The sequence below is a fragment of the Amblyomma mixtum genome, chromosome 1 (assembly GCF_055824585.1).
Source record: "Amblyomma mixtum isolate Tamu chromosome 1, ASM5582458v1, whole genome shotgun sequence".
Lineage (NCBI taxonomy): Eukaryota > Metazoa > Arthropoda > Arachnida > Ixodida > Ixodidae > Amblyomma > Amblyomma mixtum.
The window spans coordinates 250002519-250021661 of record NC_143012.1 but is presented as its reverse complement, the minus strand read 5'-3'; positions in this window follow the sequence as shown (position 1 = coordinate 250021661).

Here is a 19143-nt window from a genome sequence, read left to right as displayed (position 1 = left end):
CAAAACATATTAAAAAGTTCTTGCTGGAGGATATTCGGGAAGCGGCGTCCTTTAACACCACAGGAACACTGCACCTTTATTGAGGGCCCCTCTCAGAGCCCCTTTAATGCGACAGCATTAGTACAGTGTTCTAGAACACTGTACTAGGAAGGCCATGACGGCCATTAGGAAAGCCTACCAACCGTCCCCTCCCCCTCTTCACTTGTAGGGCTGAGGAGGGAGACGTCGAATTAAGAATGACTCAACAAAAATGACAATGACTGAGAAGAAAATGACTCGGACGACAGGAGGCCTAAGTGTGCAAGTATTGTGTACATTATGGATGTAAGTAAAACAGTGCAGTCTAAAGGGAGCCAAATCGACACGAGGCGCTGATGCACTGAGTTGAGCGGGTAAAAAGAATGGATGCCCATCAGCGCTCGCGAAGCTTTTCGTATGTTTGTAACCGGCCGTCCAGAGCTGGGAACAAGTGATGGATTTGTAGCCAAATTGTCCAGTACCATGTCCAGCCAAATTGTTCAGTAACATGCTCGGCTGTGAAAAACAAAGCGGTAACTCATCCCTTTAGGTGCGTGGGAAAAGAAAAGACCGAGGGGGGGGGGGGGGATTGGAGCGAAAAACGAAGCAGCGGATGCCCCGACTTGACGAGATGTCGACACGGCAGCTTGTGTAACGTGTACTGGGGCAGGCAGAACACAGATGGCAGTAAGCGGCGTACGCTGATGGTAGATGGCCGAGAGTGCAAATGGAAAGCCGTGCGTGCATACGGCTCCAGCAGCACCCCAAAACAGCGCGTTCAAGGCAGTCACATGACCTACTTATTGGTCCGGATACGAGCCGCTGCGCTTTCGTGCTTCTCCGGCTGTCGCAGGTCGGCTGCATGACCATTTAGAACCGTTGCATAAGCTGATATGGTTGTGTTAACACGCGATTCTCTTATTAAGATGCATATGTCATTTATGGAACCGAAGTGTCATTTCGAACCAATCGAAGGTTCGCATTAAGCGAGAACGAATGAACAATATTACAGTACATGTTCGAAATACCAAGTTCCACAGTGCGATTTTTTTGTGGTTGCTTTCGTGTCAGCGTTGTGCAGCACTCAGTCTGCCCCTTTGTGCCACAGGCAGGCTGGACCTACCTCTTTCCGTTCTCAATTAACTGCGCGTGCCCAAGTATGCCACGTGAAAATCCGGCGTTGTCGTAGTCGTCTTGGGAGGCGGCTGCGTGAGTGAAAAATCCCCAGATAGGTCCCCAGACGTGACCTTGTGACGTCATTACAACGTGCCCACCGGACTGTGTGCAAACTGCCCATCGCGGCAAGTGCCAGTTAAAATACTTATTGGTCGCGAGATGTCGCGATAGGTTGCTCGAGGAGAGCAACCTGGGCCTCAGAAGTCCCGCCAGTGACTGCATTTGAAACAACCGCCTGCCGGAGCAATGGCGCGTCGCTTAACCGCTACAACACTGCGCCAGGAGTGCCATGACGACTTCCAACGGCCTATGAATGGGAAGTAGAGAATGACCAGTGCCGCTTATATGGGCCTTAAATGATTAACGCTTTCACGTCATACCGTTAAGGTGGAGCTTGAGTGTCCTCTCCAGTATTTTCTGCGCTTAACCAAAGGTGCCACGCGCACTTTTCTCTCCACCTCCTCGCTGCTGCCGCAGCAGCACTCGTTTCTTACTTCATCGCACTACATCTGACCCTTCTCGAAAAGCTTCGACAGTTTTAATGCGATAGCATTAAAGGGTCCCTGAAACGGTGTCCATGTAGGCAAAGAGAAGTCGAAGTATTGATAGACATTGAACGATCCATCATCCTACCGCAAAAATTTTTGATCTACCTTGTGTGGAAACAGAGATAATGGCTATTAAAAATGACCACCAGCATTTTCCCTCTCAACTCGTTCACCGGCGCGAACCATAAAAAAATAAAGATTACAGGCCGGGACCATGCTCCGCCCACAAATACGTCATCGACGAGATCGGTTTGTTTACTTCCGGTTGACGCGCTCTTTCGCTCGCTTTCCCGCTATCTGCTGTGTTCACCTGTGTATCGCAACCGTCGCTGCGGCTTCTCTCGTACTATGGACCCCGAGCTGAAGGACCGACTTTTGCGGATGAGTGCCGAAATGGGATTTCAGCCTTAAAGGGATACTGAGGCGGTTTTCGAATCAGCTAACCTTCTAGGGTTTTGAAGTAGTGTCATTGCTGATGACGTCTGTGCAATTAGTTTTTCGATTTTGGCTAAAACAGTGGCGCAATCACCAATTAAAAACGCGATGTTTAAATTTCCCGCGCCCCGCGCGAGCGCAGGAGAGGGGAACAGCGGAGAGGGAAACCTCGTCCATGTCGGCCAGCGTGACGTCATGTTGAGGAGCCGGGGATGCTTCGGCGCACCCGAGCGCGCTTTCAGCGCGCGTTGTTTCTCGTGCTGCATGCGTTGTTCCTCGTACTGCGTGCGTTGTGACGTACAAAGCGTGTCAGCCGACCTTGAAAATCAGATTCAACAGGTACTACTCTGCGTTCGTGTCCACGAACAACTACGGCCGCGACTGTGTCGTCTTCCACTGTTTTCCGCAAGATCACAAGCTCGCAGCGCAACCTCTCGCTGCTGTGACGAAGAATTCAAGCCGACTAAAGCAAGCTTACTCTGCTCGAAACACTTTCGTAACAGCGGCTACAGGCAGAGCTTGTCCTAGTGTGATCTCTGGAGATTTCTGTCGAAAAGGCGCGGCTGAACCATGACACAGTTTCATCGATTTCCTCGCGCATAAGAGGCGTGTCCCCATTCCGACCATTCCGAAGAAGCGCCTCTTTTAAAAGTAGAAACATGCTCACTTAGCCCCTGAAGAAACCTTATAGAGGCTTAAGCATGTATCGCTCTCCTCAGCTTAGGTGCGGCCAGACCACCTGAGACGTGCTCAGCAAGGCTCGGTTAGTGATTTTATACACATTTCGACGTGTCCAAGCAAGCAAGCAAGCAAGCAAGCAAGCAAGCAAGCAAGCAAGCAAGCAAGCAAGCAAGCAAGCAAGCAAGCAAGCAAGCAAGCAGGCAAGCAGAGCAAAGCACAATAAAGCAAAGCAAGCAAGCATCGAAGCTCTTCATATGCGGCATCTCGTTTAATCCTAGCTAAGCAATTAAAATGAAAGCGTTTTACGTTGATTTCGGATGCAAATTTATGAGAGAAATGAATGCCAACCGAGTTTTTGCAAAAAAACACCGCAACCTTACTCGGTTTCTTCATCAAGTTGTGGCAGCAGGCGAGTTGCAGCTAGCTTGGCTTTTAAACACACATATAGTAGGCAACTACTTCACTGAACCTAAACTGCATATCTAGGAAGGGCGAACGTTTCCGAGGCAGCGATTAATATTTTCTGGCATCTGCTGAACGCGCCAGGAGTGAAGCGTATTTGTGCGCCTATTTGGCTTGGTTTCCAGCTCACCATGATTGCGTCACTATCTTGTGGTCACATGCCTCGCAGTGCTTGGCCAATGCACTGCGCTTCGCTAATTTTGACACCAACTTTGTGCTCCTTCATCGTTTCCTTGAAATACTTTCTTGCCCCAACCTGCAACGCCGGGTACTGAGAACAGGATATTTTGTACACAGTGCTTTGGGCCTTTTCTTTAGGATGACGCTCTTCCGGGCGAGCCAAGAGGCGTCCGACGGTGGTAATTGACTTGAGTATTGTTCGCACCCCTTCCTTTCCGAGAGTATGAGCCGAGGTTGTGCTGGCACCTTTTACGCATGGTCTGCATCGCGTCTTTGATGCTGGCGTATGCTTGTGCTAGGCATAGAATTTTTTCTTGTGTCTTTTTTGGTTTCAGGCGATACGTGGAATGAGCAAACTGTAGTATCCTTTTCTTCGGTGGTCAGTAAAAAAAAATAGTCGCCGTATTCGCTTTTACAACGACACGGAAAGCTGCGATCTGCCCTCAAAGCAGCGCCGGATCCGCATCGGCAGCTTCTCCAGTCCTCAAAGTGACGTCACGACCTCTCTTGACCAATCACGGGCGGCGGCGCGCCGCGCGGCGTGCCCCGCGGCCCCTTTCTGCCTTCTCTTGGAATTCACTCCGTTACCCTTAAGGACCAGCGGTTATCTTTCCTTCGCGTTACATGCCCTACCCAAGCCCATTTCTTCCTCTTGATTTCGACTTGGATGTCATCAACCCGCGTTTGCTCTCTCACCCACTCCGCCCGCTTCCGATACCTTAACGTTACACCAATCATTTTTCTTTCCATAGCTCGCTGCGTTTTCCTTAACTTAAGCTCAACCCTCTTTGTTAGCCTCCACGTTTCTGCCCCCTAGGTGAGTACAGGTAAGATACAGCTGTTGTATACTTTTCTCCTGAGGGATATTGGTAAGCTACCATTCATGATCTGAGAGTCCACCCCATTCTTATTCTTCTAGTTATTTCCCTCTCGTGATCCGGATCAGCAGTCACTACCTGTCCTAAATAGACACCGCCATCAATTGCGAACTGCTGTTCCCTTGCTAAACTATTGAAAATTACTTTGGTTTTCTGCATGTTAATCTTTAGCCCCACCGTTCTGCTGTGCCTGTCTAATTCATTGATCATGCTTTGCAGTTCAGGTCCTGAGTGACTCAGCAAGACAATGCTCAGCGAATCGCAGATTACTTATAAGTATTCTCCATTAACTCTTATCCCTAACTGTGCCCATTTCACTTCCCGGAATATCTCCTGTAAATGGGCGGCGAATAGCATAGGCGAGATCGTGTCTCCCTGCTTGCTGACTTTATGGAGAACTATGGTAGCTGTTCAGTAGTTACAAATATCTCCCAATATTTTCACATAACACTCTTCTACGCCCTGATTCCGCAATGCCTGCATGACTGCTGAGATTTCTACTGAATCGAATGCTTTCTCGCAATCAGTGAACGCTATATATAGAGGCTGGCTATATTCTGCGCATTTCTCTATCACCTGATTTGGTTGAGTGAAGTCTAGGGTTGTCATGACCCTATTAGCGATTACCTTAGTAAATACCTTGTAGGCAACAGACAATAAGCTGACCGGTCTGTAATTCTTCAAGTCCTTGACGTCTCCTTTGTTATGAATTAAGGTAATGTTAGCGTTTTTTCAAGCTCTAGGTACGCTCGAGGTCACAAGGCAGTGCGTATACAGGGTGGCTAGTTTTTCTAGCACAATCTCTTCTCCATCCTTCAACAAATCTGCTGTTATCTGATCCTCACCAGCTGCTTTCCCCTTTTGCATTGCTCCTAAGGCGTTCTTTACTTCCTCCTTCGTTACTGGCGGAATGTACCATTGCTGCGCTCTACTTCCGCTCTCAGTAACATTCCGATTACAATCGCTACTGTATAGATTTGTGTAGAACTCTTCGGCTACTTTAACTATCTTATTCACATTGATAATGACATTGGCCTCTTTGTCTCTTAGCGCTTGCATCTGGTTTTTGCCTATGCCTAGTTTTCTCCTCACTGCTTTTAAGCTACCTCCGCTCTTTAGAGCATGCTCGATTTTTTCCATGTTAAACTTCCTGATGTTGGCTACCTTGCGCTTATTTATTAACTTCGACAGCTGTTTCTGTTCAGTCTATGGAGTTAGATATCCTCATGCTTTGGCGTTTCTTAATCAGATCTTTACTCTCCTGAGATAGCTTCCCGGTATCCTGCCGAACCATCCTACTGCCTACTTCTACGGCGCAGTCCGTAATGTTAGCTGTGAGATGATCGTTCGTTGTTTCAACACTACGGTCGTCTTCTTCAGTTAGAGCGGAAAATCTGTTCTGCAGCAAAATCCCGAATTCCCCTGCTTTCCCTCTTAATGCTAACTCGATAATAGACTTTCGCTTCACTAATTTCCTCCTTTCCCTTTTCCAATCTAAGGTAATGCGAGATCTTACCATTCTGTGGTCGCTACAACGGACCTTTCCGAGGACCTCCACGTCCTCTACGATGCCAGGCTGAGCGCACAGTATGAAGTCTATTTCATTTTTAGTCTCACCATTGGGGCTCTTCCACGTCCACTTCCTGTTGGCTCGTTTGCGGAAGAAGGTATTCATAATCCGTAAATTATTTCTATCTGCGAACTCTACTAATAACTCTCCCCTGCTATTCCTAGAACCTATGCCATAGTCACCTACCGCCTGGTCTCCAGCCTGCTTCCTGCCTACCTTTGCATTGAAGTCGCCCATCAATCAGTACAGTGTATTGTGATTCCACATTGGTCATTACCGATTCCACATCTTCATAGATACATTCAACGACCTGGTCATCATGGCTTGATGTAGGCGCGTAGGCCTGCGCCACCTTCAGCTTGTACCTCTTATTAAGCCTAATTACGATAGCTGCCACCCTCTCGTTAATACTATAAAACTCCTCTATTTTGCCAACTATATCCTGATTGATGAGGAATCCCACACCTAGTTCTCGTGTGTCTGCTAATCCACGATAGCACAGTACGTGTCCGCCCTTTAGTACTGTATACGCCTCATCTGTTCTCCTAACCTCACTAAGCCCAATGACATCCCATTTAATACCCGCTAATGTCTGGTGTTAAAGGAGATACCTATAGTTTGTGTAAGATACTGGCTTCTTTAAGAAACTTCAAAATATTTAAAAGATCAATAAGGGCTCGATCACCTAAAAGCAAATTGGTTGTAATGGGATGCATTCATTGTAGAATTTTCTAAAATACTTTTTTGTAAGTTGTTCAAGTTTTGTACATGAAATTAAAATGTAGTTTACTGTGAGCCTGCTTCACATTTTGCTGAGAGGTTTGTGTTGTTTTGCCAGCAGGAAGTTGTGTGTCAGGTGTGTGTGTCCAATGCGGAGCCTACATAAAATAACTTCGGTAAAACGTTCTTGATGTCGACATGATTGCCATTCTCCTACAATGGGCTTTACGGAATGCAGTTTGTTGTTTACCTGCTCTTCCCATGCAGCCTGCCACTTATTTCTGAATTTACTATACATTAACTTCAAATAATCTCTGTGTGATATGTTCACTTGTTTTAATTGACGACTCCGGGCTTGCGCAACACATGCATCTGTTTTCTCGTTACAATTCCATCATGGCTAGGGACCCAGCAGAATATAATGTTATGTTTTTGTTTTGTGATTTTAACTATGTTATGTATGATGTTTCCTATTATGGGTTCATCAGCATTTCTGGAGTGCAGTGCTTTGAGCATACTCAAGGAATCAGTTTAAATAATGCTATTTTTGTTCTCACTTACTATTTGTTGTACAGGTATGAAAAATATGAGTGGGGAACACAGTTGGAGCATTCATTTATTGATTACTCCGTTATTATTTGTGACAAGCGCAGTTTTTCTCTCTCTTTAACTAGTTTTCGTCTGCGCCTACAATATCCCAATGTCGTTGTGCAATTTAGTAGAGAAATAACCAAGAAATTTGCAATTTTCTGCATGAAGTTTGTTCCCTCTCATATTTTTCATTCCTGTACAGCTACGAAGATGGCATAACACTCGGCAGTAGATACCAAATTTCAGTCATGGGCAGTATCGAAGATACATGTATCTTCGATACTATCTATCGATACATTTTGTGTATCGGTATTAGGTATCGCGTGCTCTAAACTAGAGTATCGGAGTATCGGTATCGAAAATACATTTTTAGTGTATCGTGTATTTTACGATACTCGATACAAAAAAAAAAGCTGTAAAAGCCCTCGCTCAGGCGGTAGTACAAGACGGGCGGCAGCACCTTCGCTGCTTTTTAGCCAACTCCCAAGCTACCACATCTGGATCGGCGTTTCTGCGCCGTCCGACTGTCCGGCGTCCCATTTCAGTGCGACTCCTCGCACGTGTTCCTAGTTTGCGGTGTACGCCAGGAGCCCTTGCCTCGTTACGCGCTGATAAGCAGCAGCTATGGCTGACGAACTTCGGTGTGCCATCTTGGATGGAAAATATTTCACTGTCACGTCGTCTGATGAGGACAAAGTCAAGGCCATGTGCTCATTTTGTAAAACAACATTCAGTGGTGCCTACTCCTCGACTTCGAATTTAAAGCTTCACCTTAACACCTTAAGGTACAGTCTTTGACAAAAGTAACCGAGCAACAGGTTTTTGCTTTGTAACCGCATAACGGAGCCTTCAAGGCACCTCTAAAGACGGAAAGGTGCCAGAACACGAGGGCAAGGGCTCACCTTTCTTTACACAGAATCAGGGCTTAGGGGCTGCCATGAGTGCTTCGCTACGCGGCTAAGAAACGAACCAACTGTGGCGGGTTACTTTTGGCAAAGACTGTACGTAAACTTTCATAGGTTTACTGTTTTTAACGCCTTAATATTTGAGATTTTAACTGTCACTTACGGGATGAAACTAGGCGCTGGACATTTGGGCTAAGCGAATAAAGAAAGGATAAAATTACGTCAAATTACGTTGTTTTAAATTTTGTTTTAGCCTGATGAGGTCGCTATTCTTTTCATGCAGTTACAACTTTCTGGCAGTTAAGTACCAGTTGCACTCTAGTCAAAACTAACTATCACGTAAACAACCTTGGCGCGGGATCAAAGTTCCAGATTAACTAAGCAAGGACGCCCAGGGCATAATACGACGGTGTCTGTTGGATAAGGCACAACTGTGAGTTTTGGGGTACTGCTCCAATATCTTATACGCCCCTGCTGACCAACCACCACTATCTCATATCCGCTTTCTATCTGGAGGCAAATAGATGCCCATTTGCGAGCAAGCAAGTAATAAGAGGTATCGTTTCATTTCAGCGTGTACATTTCCTGGAGCTGCAAAGTTTAGAAGTGTACAGAGGTTAAAAAAAAAACAACCAAAACAACAACATTTCAAGAGACAAGCGGTGTAACCAGCCGTAGCTCTCAGGAGGCTTTAGTGAGGCTTCAGTTTCTCAATTATTTACAAGATCCTCGAGTTGATGTGGCTATGCTTCATTCTTATCCCTCGATAAGAGGCGCCTTCGTCAAGTATAATACTGCGACGTGCTCGTCTGCTCCTGTAGAGAGGCTTTTTCCACTTGCCTCCCTTATAGCGCGCCCACATCGCGGGGCTCTTTCGGACTGGCGGTTCGAGCAAATGTTGTTAAGATCTTCAAGTAAACGTAACGAATACTCTTTGCTTAATAAAAACGTTCAGCCATCACTTGTTGTTTTCATTCTAGCTTTTCAAGAATAGTTTTCAGCTTCAGAAGTTTGTTATCGCAGTACTGGCAAACTAACTGTTCGGCTCCTAAGCGCACGGAGCTTGCATCATTTAGTTGGATCAAAGGCAGAGGCCATCGGGCAAGTACTCTATGGTATCGAACCGACAAAAAAAAAAGATTTCAGGTTTATTCATATAGCCAAGTGCTCACAGATTGGTTTGTATGAGGAACTTTGGGTTAAACGATTTTTCGCTAGGCTGCAGAAGTTTGTTATCGCAGTACTGGCAAACTAACTGTTCGGTTCCTAAGCGCACGGAGCTTCCATCATTTAGTTTGATCAAAGGCACCGATCATCGGGTAAGTACTCAATAGTATCGAACCGAAAAAAAAAGGTTTCAGGTTTATTCATATAGCCAAGTGCTCACAGATTGGTTTGTATGAGGAACTTTGGGTTAAATGTTTTTCGCTAGGCTGCTTACGGAAGCGATCGGTTCAACATATATGGCTTTAGTCAAAATTAAAGTTCTAACAAGGCCAACTGCACAGACAGCGGACCTTCAACAGATCCATGCGGTCGGATTCGTTTATAAGTCCTTCCAGGAAAAGTGCTCTATAGAAATACACTAAAGGTTACAGAAACCACACGTTCATTTCCTAAGTTCACCAATTACATTACCCGCATTATTAGACAGTGATTTCAGTTATGTAAACTTCGTTAGTCGTAATATAACCTGCATTATATTTCATATTTTAGTGATGTATCGAAGTATCGACGATACAGTATCGAGTATCTGTATCGAAAATCGATTTCGATTCTGTATCTTGTATCGGTATCGGAGATACAATTTTCAAAGGTATCGAGTATCGTATCGAAGATACTTTTTTGAAGTATCTTGCCCAGCCCTGATACCAATGCACATTCTGGTAGTCGCATTATTGTTTCATTTTTTTCCTTGAATTACTGCACTTCCACACTCGAAAAAGGCTGGCACATCTCTCTCTCTCTCTTTATATATATATATATATATATATATATATATATATATATATATATATATATATATGGTTTATGCTGGTTCAAAATTGCCTTTGTCCACAATTGTTGGGACATGTGCACTAATCGCATCTGTTGGTTTATGGCTTATTGGGGTTTAACGTCCCAAAGCAACTCAGGCTATGGGGGATACCGTAGTGAAGGGCTGCGGAAATTTCGACCACCTGTGGTTCTTTAACGTGCACTGACATCGCACAGTACACGGGCCTCTAGCAACCTATATATATATATATATATAGGTTGCTAGAGGCCCGTGTACTGTGCGATGTCAGTGCACGTTAAAGTTATATATATACAGGGTGTCGAACCGGCATTTTTTCGGGTTCGGTTCGGGTTCGGGTTCACGCCTTTTGGGTTCAGTTCCGGGTTCGGCTCCAGAGGGCCATTTCGTTCCGGTTCGAACCGGTTCGGACCGTCCCGAACCGGTTCGAACCGGTTCAAACAGGTTCAGGACAAAAAAAAATTGAACGCAGATGGGTTTGTCGACCCTGCTATGCGTTTTCATTTTTCCGGCACATCGGTATACAAAATAAAAAATGAAAAGATTTGTTTACGAGAACATAAAACTGGGCTAGCTGGTAAGAGTTCATGCTTAAGCAGCGCAATAAACAGGACAAAGGAAGGCTGGAGACGACATAGACGCTGACTAACAACTGGTTGTTACATTCTAGGAAAAGTGTATGAAGGCGCAGGACACAGAGAACAATGCAAAAAACAAAAGAACAAATATTAAAACAAAAAAACCATACTGCGCATGCCCAGCATAGTCGAGTCATGGCATCTTTTTCAACGAAATACAAAGACTATATTCTATAGTAGACAGCAATTCCCTATCTTCTGGACCTCACACAGTTGCCAAGAAAGCCCGACTCCTTGTCTACAAATTGACGGATAGTGAAGCAACACGCCCATCTGCTTCCTTCCTGATCATAAAGGCCTCCACCATCTCCCTACAAATTCGATCTGGGTGAATAAGCAGGAGACTTGTCTTTCTAAATGGGTAGGCAATGAGCATTTGTTCGAACATCAGAGATGGGTGAAAAAGTAGCGGTGTCGTACAAGTTGGCTTTGCATTGCAGCGAGTGCAACAATTGCTTACCCCGTAGATAAGACAAGTGTCGTGTTAATAACCCTGTTTGCATAAGTAGGGAGTTGATCGAGGCCTATATGACCAGGAAGGAAGCTGATGAGTGTGTTGCTTCGCCATCTATCAATTTGGTAGATAAGGAGTAAGGCTTTCTTGGCAATCGTGTGAGGTCCAGGAGATAGCGGATTGCTGTCTATTATGGAAGACAGTCTTCGAATTTCGTTGAAAAAGACGTCATGACTCAAATGCGATGTGCATGCGCAGTATGATTTTTAAGTTTTAACCTTTGTTCTTCTGTTTTTAGGGTTGTTCCTTAAGTCCTGAGCCTTTATATACTTTTCCCAGAATAAAATAACCAGCTGTTAGTCAGCACTCGTGTCGTCTCCCGTCTTCCTTTTGTCGTGAATCGTGTGTTTACTGCGTTAATTAAGCACGAAAGATTGTTTGATGCGATGTTCTCGCTTTACCCATTTTACTTATTGTCCGCAGCAAAGACGACTTTACGGCAAGAGCCGCAAAATGAAATGAACTCGAAATTGATGAAAATCGGCTATGTATACGCTATAATCCACCTTATGAGGTGTAAGGCGAAAAGCCGGTGGATTTTCAATCTACAAGACCCTCCTGCTTGAGCAATTTGGGAGACCCCGTTGCGCGAGTAATAGGTCTCTTTTGAAGCTTGAGTCAGTTGGGACTTTCTCGTACGCAGTGTAATTACGGGGCCCCAAGATTGTCGCCGCACGCGCCCTCTACGTTCCCGCGCATTATTGAGAAAAGAAACTGCCATGTATCGGTACCTACATACAGACGGACACCTTTCCGTCACCCCGAAACTGACTTGCCAGTCCCCCCCCCCTTTACTAAATGGTAAGAAAATGTGCGAGAATCCCTCCACCGCCCATCTGCCGCCCAACGAGAACCTCGTGGGAGCACAGACTCTCCCTAACTTGCAGAATTTACCAAACATACTTTATTTAAATCACCTATTCGACATCACCTTTGTGACTCACGTTATATATCCCGAACCCCTATAGCTCAGTATCTTCAAAAAAAGAGCTAATCGTGGCTTCTCAATATAGTACAGTAAGAAATTACGACATTGACTTATTATGATGACGTCAGCCTCCTCTCTTCTGATAAAAATAGTATCATAAAAAACGCACGCTTGGATGGGTTGAGAACGCTTCGTGTTTGCACGGACACAAAATGTCAACAGCCCCGCCGCGGTGCCTCAGTGGTTACGGCACTCGGCTCCTGACCCGAAAGACGTGGGTTCAATCCCGGCCGCGGCGGACGAATTTCGACGAAGGCGAAATTCTAGAGGCCCGTGTACTGTGCGATGTCAGTGCACGTTAAAGAATCCCAGGTGGTCGAAATTCCCGCAGCCCTTCACTACGGCGTCTCTCATAGCCTGAGTCGCTTTTGGACGTTAAAATCCAATAAACCAAACCAAACCAAAACAAAACAAAGAAATTGGCAACATGTTTGTTGCGACGTTGAGCTGCAGCATTCTTGCAAGTGCAGCATTGCTCGAGGAAGGAGATATACTTGCACTACATTGAATGTTTGAGACTTTTCCTGGGGCGCTATCAAAGGGAACCTTTGCGTCAACAGAATTTTTTGCGCCCTTGATAGAGTGATAAAGAATGGTTAATCTGGCGTGCACCATTTGTCCACCAACTTGTTTCAGGCATATATCTTAAAAACTACAAACAACCCCTTTCTGGCAGCTATGCTTTCTGGGCGTGATCACTAACGCATGCCAGCGAGCGCATATATTTCCGCATTGCCCTTTTGATTATTGGGTATTTAATTTTTTTTTCTTATTAGTGCATATCCACCGTTGCCAAGAACCCGCCTTTCGTTGCTTATTTCCCTCGCTGCAAACAAGAATATGCGGATTCCAAAAAAAAAAAAAGAAGCTGCACCAATTTATACATCCTTCTTTTGGTAATACTAGTAGTAATATCGCATCGCAGGTTTAACGTGTCGAGTAGACATTGAGGCTATAGGATAGACGGTGTAGTGGAGGGCTCCAAATTAACGGAGATCAGCTGGGGATTTTCGGCGTCACGCTGGTTTTTGTATTTTTGGAATCAGCAGCCGAGCTCCACAGCCATTGAACCATTTTTTTTTCTTTGTTGCCCTGCATCGTGAGGGGTTTTATTTAGAACCTGATGTCTTAGACAATGAGCGCCTACAGAAGTATATGTTGCACTACCCACTTCGGTGGCTCAGTGGTTACGGCGCTTGGTTACTTATTCTGTGCATCCGGGTTCGAACCCGGCCCCGGGGGACACGTTTCGACGGAGGCGAAGCGCAAAAGGCACCGTATGCTGCGCGATGTCAGTGCACGTAAAAGGGCAACTGCGCCACTTTTTGAGAATATCGAGATACTCAAGGATTCAAATCTATGTAGGCTGTAGGTAAAACATGCCAAGTGTTTTGCACTACCATTTAAAATAGTGACGTAATCGACGATTAGATTTTGCACTTCTCAAAGCAATGGAGGAGCGCGGGGAAGTTTAGTGTGACGTCACGGAAGGTATGATTTCGAATTATCGCTGCCGTCAGCCACGCCCTGCCGTGCCTCGTTGGACGCGGCCAAACAACGTTCGGCGGGCTTTGCCTTCGGTGGCGTTGGTTTTTTTCCTTCAAAGCAGGCGTTTATGCGTTGGAAATGTACCGATACCTTCGATGACGTCATCATGTGTCCCCCACTTAGCGTTGTACGCTGCGGAGAAGCTTGAAGGCCGTCCCAATTTAAATTGGTGATTACGTCAGCGTTTGAAATGCTAGGCCAAAAGGACTTCGCATACTTTACCTGGAAATTTCACACATTCGACCCTTTTTAGCTCGTCGATTTCTAAAACCTATGCAGTTGCTCTTTATTAAGGATCCCCAGCTGGTAGAAATTATTCCGGAGGCCTCCCCTACTGCACCTGTTTCTCTTTATTCTTTCATTCCCACCTTCCTCCCTCTCTTACGGCACGGTTGAGGTGTCCATCAAGAAATGAGACAGATTGCGCCATTTCCTTTCCTCAAAAACCACCATCACAACATTGTTGGATCCTCGCGCTAATATTTCATCTATTTGTGAGAAATGCCGCAAATAAAACTAAGGCATTCTCAATCGGTGCTTAAATGACTACAGACACCCAGTTTTATTGCGTGTTTTCTCCTTTCAAATGACGCCATAGATATTAGAACACATGGATCACCGTATGGTATTCGCCTACTGCCACTAAATAATTTAGAAACTAATTTTTTCTTCTATGCTGTCCCCGTTTCATCAACGGAATGATGGCTGTGATGTGAAGAAAGCTAAGAAAGGCTGTGATACGAAGGCTGTGAAGAAAGGCTGTGATACGAAGAAAGCTAAAAACTGCCCCAGCACACATAACAAAATTGGGTTACGAAACTTCTGTGCGGTCTTTACTTGAATATGCTTCAGTTGTGTGGGACCCATACACGAAAAAGGACATAATGGTCCTTGAAAAAGTCAATAGGAAAGCGGTTAGGTTTATATACGGAAAATACAAAAGGGGAGACTCTCCCCCGCAGTTAATGATGTCAAATAACATTCCTGCACTAGAAATCCGCCGAAAGATTAGTGATTGGTATTCTTGTTCAATAGTTTAACCGGTAAAAATAAACTGAAGCTTCCAGAGTGCATTAAGCGTCCTCTAGGGAGAAGGACTCGGAACGTTCATGAACATTCACTTACTCCCCTTTTCACCAAAACTAACAGTTTTAAAAAGAATTTTTTTCCTAGAACAGTGCAAGTTTAGAATTCGGTACTGGAATCTGTTTTTTCCTCGGAAAAATTTTCTGATGCGTTAAATCGTCTGCTTACCTGCTAATATTGCTTATATGTATGTTTTGTATCCGTGTGCTGCTAATAATATTGTATAAGTTTATTCTTTTGGTTTTATTCTTTTGGTATCCGTGTGCTGCTAATATTGAATAATTTTATTCTTTTGGTTATGTAACAATGTAAGCTCACTCCTGCTTGGGCCAAGCAGTGGCCTGCAGTATTCTGAAGTAAATAAATAAATCAACATTAGGTCACGTGAGGCACGGGAAAACTAATACAAACGCTGATGCGTTGTTTTGACTCACTCTAGCACTCAAATCAGCTGGCTTCAAGACCTATAATCACAACGAACGACGTATCAGCAGTTGTATTGCCATTTTATTGCACCTCACGCGACCTAATTTCCTCTACACGTCACAGCCATCGTTATGTTGGTGAAACCGAAACAGGGTCATGAAGAAATTCAAATATAAATTATTTATTATGTGTTGGCGAAATACCACGGGTTACTCCGTGTACACCAATGTCTAACGCATCGTTTGAAAGAAGAAAGCACGCAAGCAAAAATTTGGTGTCTATAGTCCTTTATTGAGTTAGAGCAGTGCTAACAATTTGATTAAAGATTTACGCAAATATGTAAAAGGGGAGGAATAATAGCTCAAGATTTCACATAAACCTGAAGTACAAAGAATTGGCGGTAGTACATTACAAATGCGTCAATTAGGCATCTTCCCAGGCCCCAGACTTCCTGTAAGTTTGCTGTCGCATATAATGGGTACCATTATCGCACTTCCCAGCGCAGACAGCTACGGGTGGTTAAATATATGCGTTAGATCATCTCATTTTGTCCGGAAACAAGAAGTATGACGAGATGCAAAAAAATGGGGCTGAACCGGGTACCGAACCGGTTCGGAACGGTTCCTTTGAATCGTTCCGGTTCGGGTTCAGTTCCAAGATGGCGAAAAAAATATGGGTTCGGTTCGGTTCCGGTTCCGGGCGAAAATTCGGGTTCGGTTCCGGTTCGACACCCTGTATATATATATATATATGTGTGTGTGTATTTGTGTGTGTGTGTGTGTGTGTGTGTGTGTGTGTGTGTGTGTGTGTGTGTGTGTGTGTGTGTGTGTGTGTGTGAAGTACTGGCTGCTTAAAGGAGTATATAGCGAAATATACGGTTCGTTAAAGGAAACATATTTACTTGACTCGACGTTTCGATTGGCAGACCGATCTTTTTCAAGAGAAAAGCATCGGTCTTCCGATCGAAACGTCGAGTCAAATAAATGTTTCCTTTAACGAAGCGTATACTTCAATATATATGTATCAACCTGGTGGACAGGTGGGCAGCCTGCCACAAAGCGGACTTCAAACAAACAAACGAACGAACGAACGAGCAAGCAAGCAAACACACACACACACACACACACACACACACACACACACACACACACACACACACACACACACACACACACACACACACACACACACACAAACACACACACACACACACACACACACAACCACACACACACACACACACACACACACACACACACACACACACACACACACACACACACACACACACACACACACACACACACACACACACACACACACACACACACACACACACACACACACACACACACACACACCGGCTAAATGCGGGGAATGCGCATAAGTGTTATCGCACCAAAATGGCTACCGCTTCTCCTCTATCTCAACACTCTCCCGTTCCCCAGTTTCAGTTCCTGAGAAGCCCCTGCATGGACTAACACCCGAACCGCCGCGGTGGCTCTGTGGTGAGGGCGCCCGGCTGTTAAGCCCTATGACGTGGGTTCAGTTCCTTCCTCTGCGGCCGCGTTTCAACGGAAGCGAAACACAGAAGGCACTCGTGTGCTGTGTGATGTCAGTAAATAAATAATAATAAATTGGTTCTTGAGGAAAGGAAATGGCGCAGTAGCTGTCTCACATATCTCGGCGGACACCTGAACCCCGCCGTAAGGGAAAGTAGAAACGTAGGAGTGAAAGATGAAAGAGAGAAAGAGGTGCCGTAGTGGAGGTGTCCGGAATAATTTCGACCATCTGGGGATCTTTAACGTGCACTGACATCGCACAGCCCACGGGTGCCTCTTGTGTTACGCCTCCATCGAAACGCGGCCGCCGCGGTCGGGTTCGAACCCGGGTACTCCGGCTCGGTAGACGAGCGCCTTACCACTGAGCAACCGCGGAGGGTGTGTGATGTCAGTGCACATTGAAGTTTTCACGTGGTCGAAAATATTATTTCGGAGCCCTCCACAACGCCGCCTGTTCTCTCTTCCTTATTTCACTCCCTTCTCCATTCCATACCCTCACGGCGTGGTTAATGCTTTCAGTTTCCTCAGCAATAGACAGACAGGTGAAGCTTTTTGTAACGAAGTTGAAGGGGCCTGCCGGTTACTTCGATATAGCCGTAGCTTCTTTATAGACCGTGTTGACCGAGCTTCCAAGGGGAATCGTCATTCCTTCGTTATATCCATTATTTCTTTATAACGAGGCTAAGTACCTGTACTTAGCACGACTGAGATTTACCTTCAGCGCAGTGCCAGGTGTGGATACGCACCAGTCGCTGAGCATGCGTAGCATGTTTCTAGTTGATGTGGCATAGGTTCATGCTACTACGTCTCCGCTGCTCTCAATCTCTCAGACAACGGCTGTCGTCCGAACAGAGAATCCGTTGCTGCCCCAAATAGGGTGTCTACGACACGAAGATAGCCGTTGCCGATACGACACTGTCTGCGACCATCGCTTGCAACGAAAGGTCTTCCATGACTGGAACGAACTCTGGGTCCTGCCTATCTCCCGCCGGTGAGCCCTTATAGCAAGCTGGGTAGCCGTGACGTCATCTAGACGAGCGTTCTGCGTCGTGCCACATCGATTGCGTAGATGCACGAGCAATGGCAGGCGCGATTGCGTCACGATTGCTTGTAACGCGAGCCGTGAAGGACATGGTGGATTTTTTTTTTCCCCGTTGGGAGTTCTTTATAGCTGCTCTTTTCGCATCTCGGTCGGACACCCGATGTTTCCACGGCCGTTATTTCAGCGTGCGTCATTCGCCGGTTCGCCGAGCGAAGCGTATCAGGTGTCAGGGAGGCTGCAACTAGTGCCGCAGGCCACTTCATAGCGGACACCGTATGGCGGCGTAAAATCAGCAGGCGAAATCGCGCGGCTCAAAATATGCTCTTACGTAATCAGGCGCGGCATTTTAGTTTTGTGCAAGTTTCACAAATAACTGGTTTACAGCGAATACACGCACGCGTGCGCATAAAAATAAACATTTCCCCGACAAACCGATTACCTCGTGTAGAAAATTTCCAGAAAATCAAAAACGAAAGGAAGGTAACTTTTTTTTAAATGGGCATGAGAAGCCGTTTAGTAGCATTGTATACTCTAGCCCGATCTAGCCAGCATTGCTTTGCTTTATTGCGTAAAATGAGTGCTATATATTAAATCGATCATACCAATAACACTGCCATACCAGTGTAATTCTTATATTTTTCGATAAGATATCTATTACCTCCACGCATAGAAACAATGAATTGTACGTATATTTAGCAGCATTAAAAACTCTCATCGTCTCTCGTTCCATCCTTCCTTACGCTGGCTCATTGCATAAGGCGGAAGTGATAACACCTGAAATGATCTAACAGTGACATTGCGATGTGATTAGAATTCTTTCTTTTATAAGGCCGTCGTTGTCTCAACTCATAAAAGAAAGAACTTCGTATTTATATACTTTTTGTGTTGTATTTAATGATGATGCAATTTCATTTTCGTAGTTTTATCTGGGTGAGGGAAGGACATGTACAGGAACATAATGGCAAATAGTACGAACTAAACTTACAAGTTGAAGCGGCGAAAAAATAAAAAAAAGTAGAAAACCCAACCAACAGAAAGTATAAAAGCATAACTAGAAAATACTGTAAATAATAATAGAAAAAAGTATAAATAGAAAATATAAAATAAAATTAAAGCCGTATTTGGTCTATACGTGTAATTAGATAAAGTGTGAAGAAA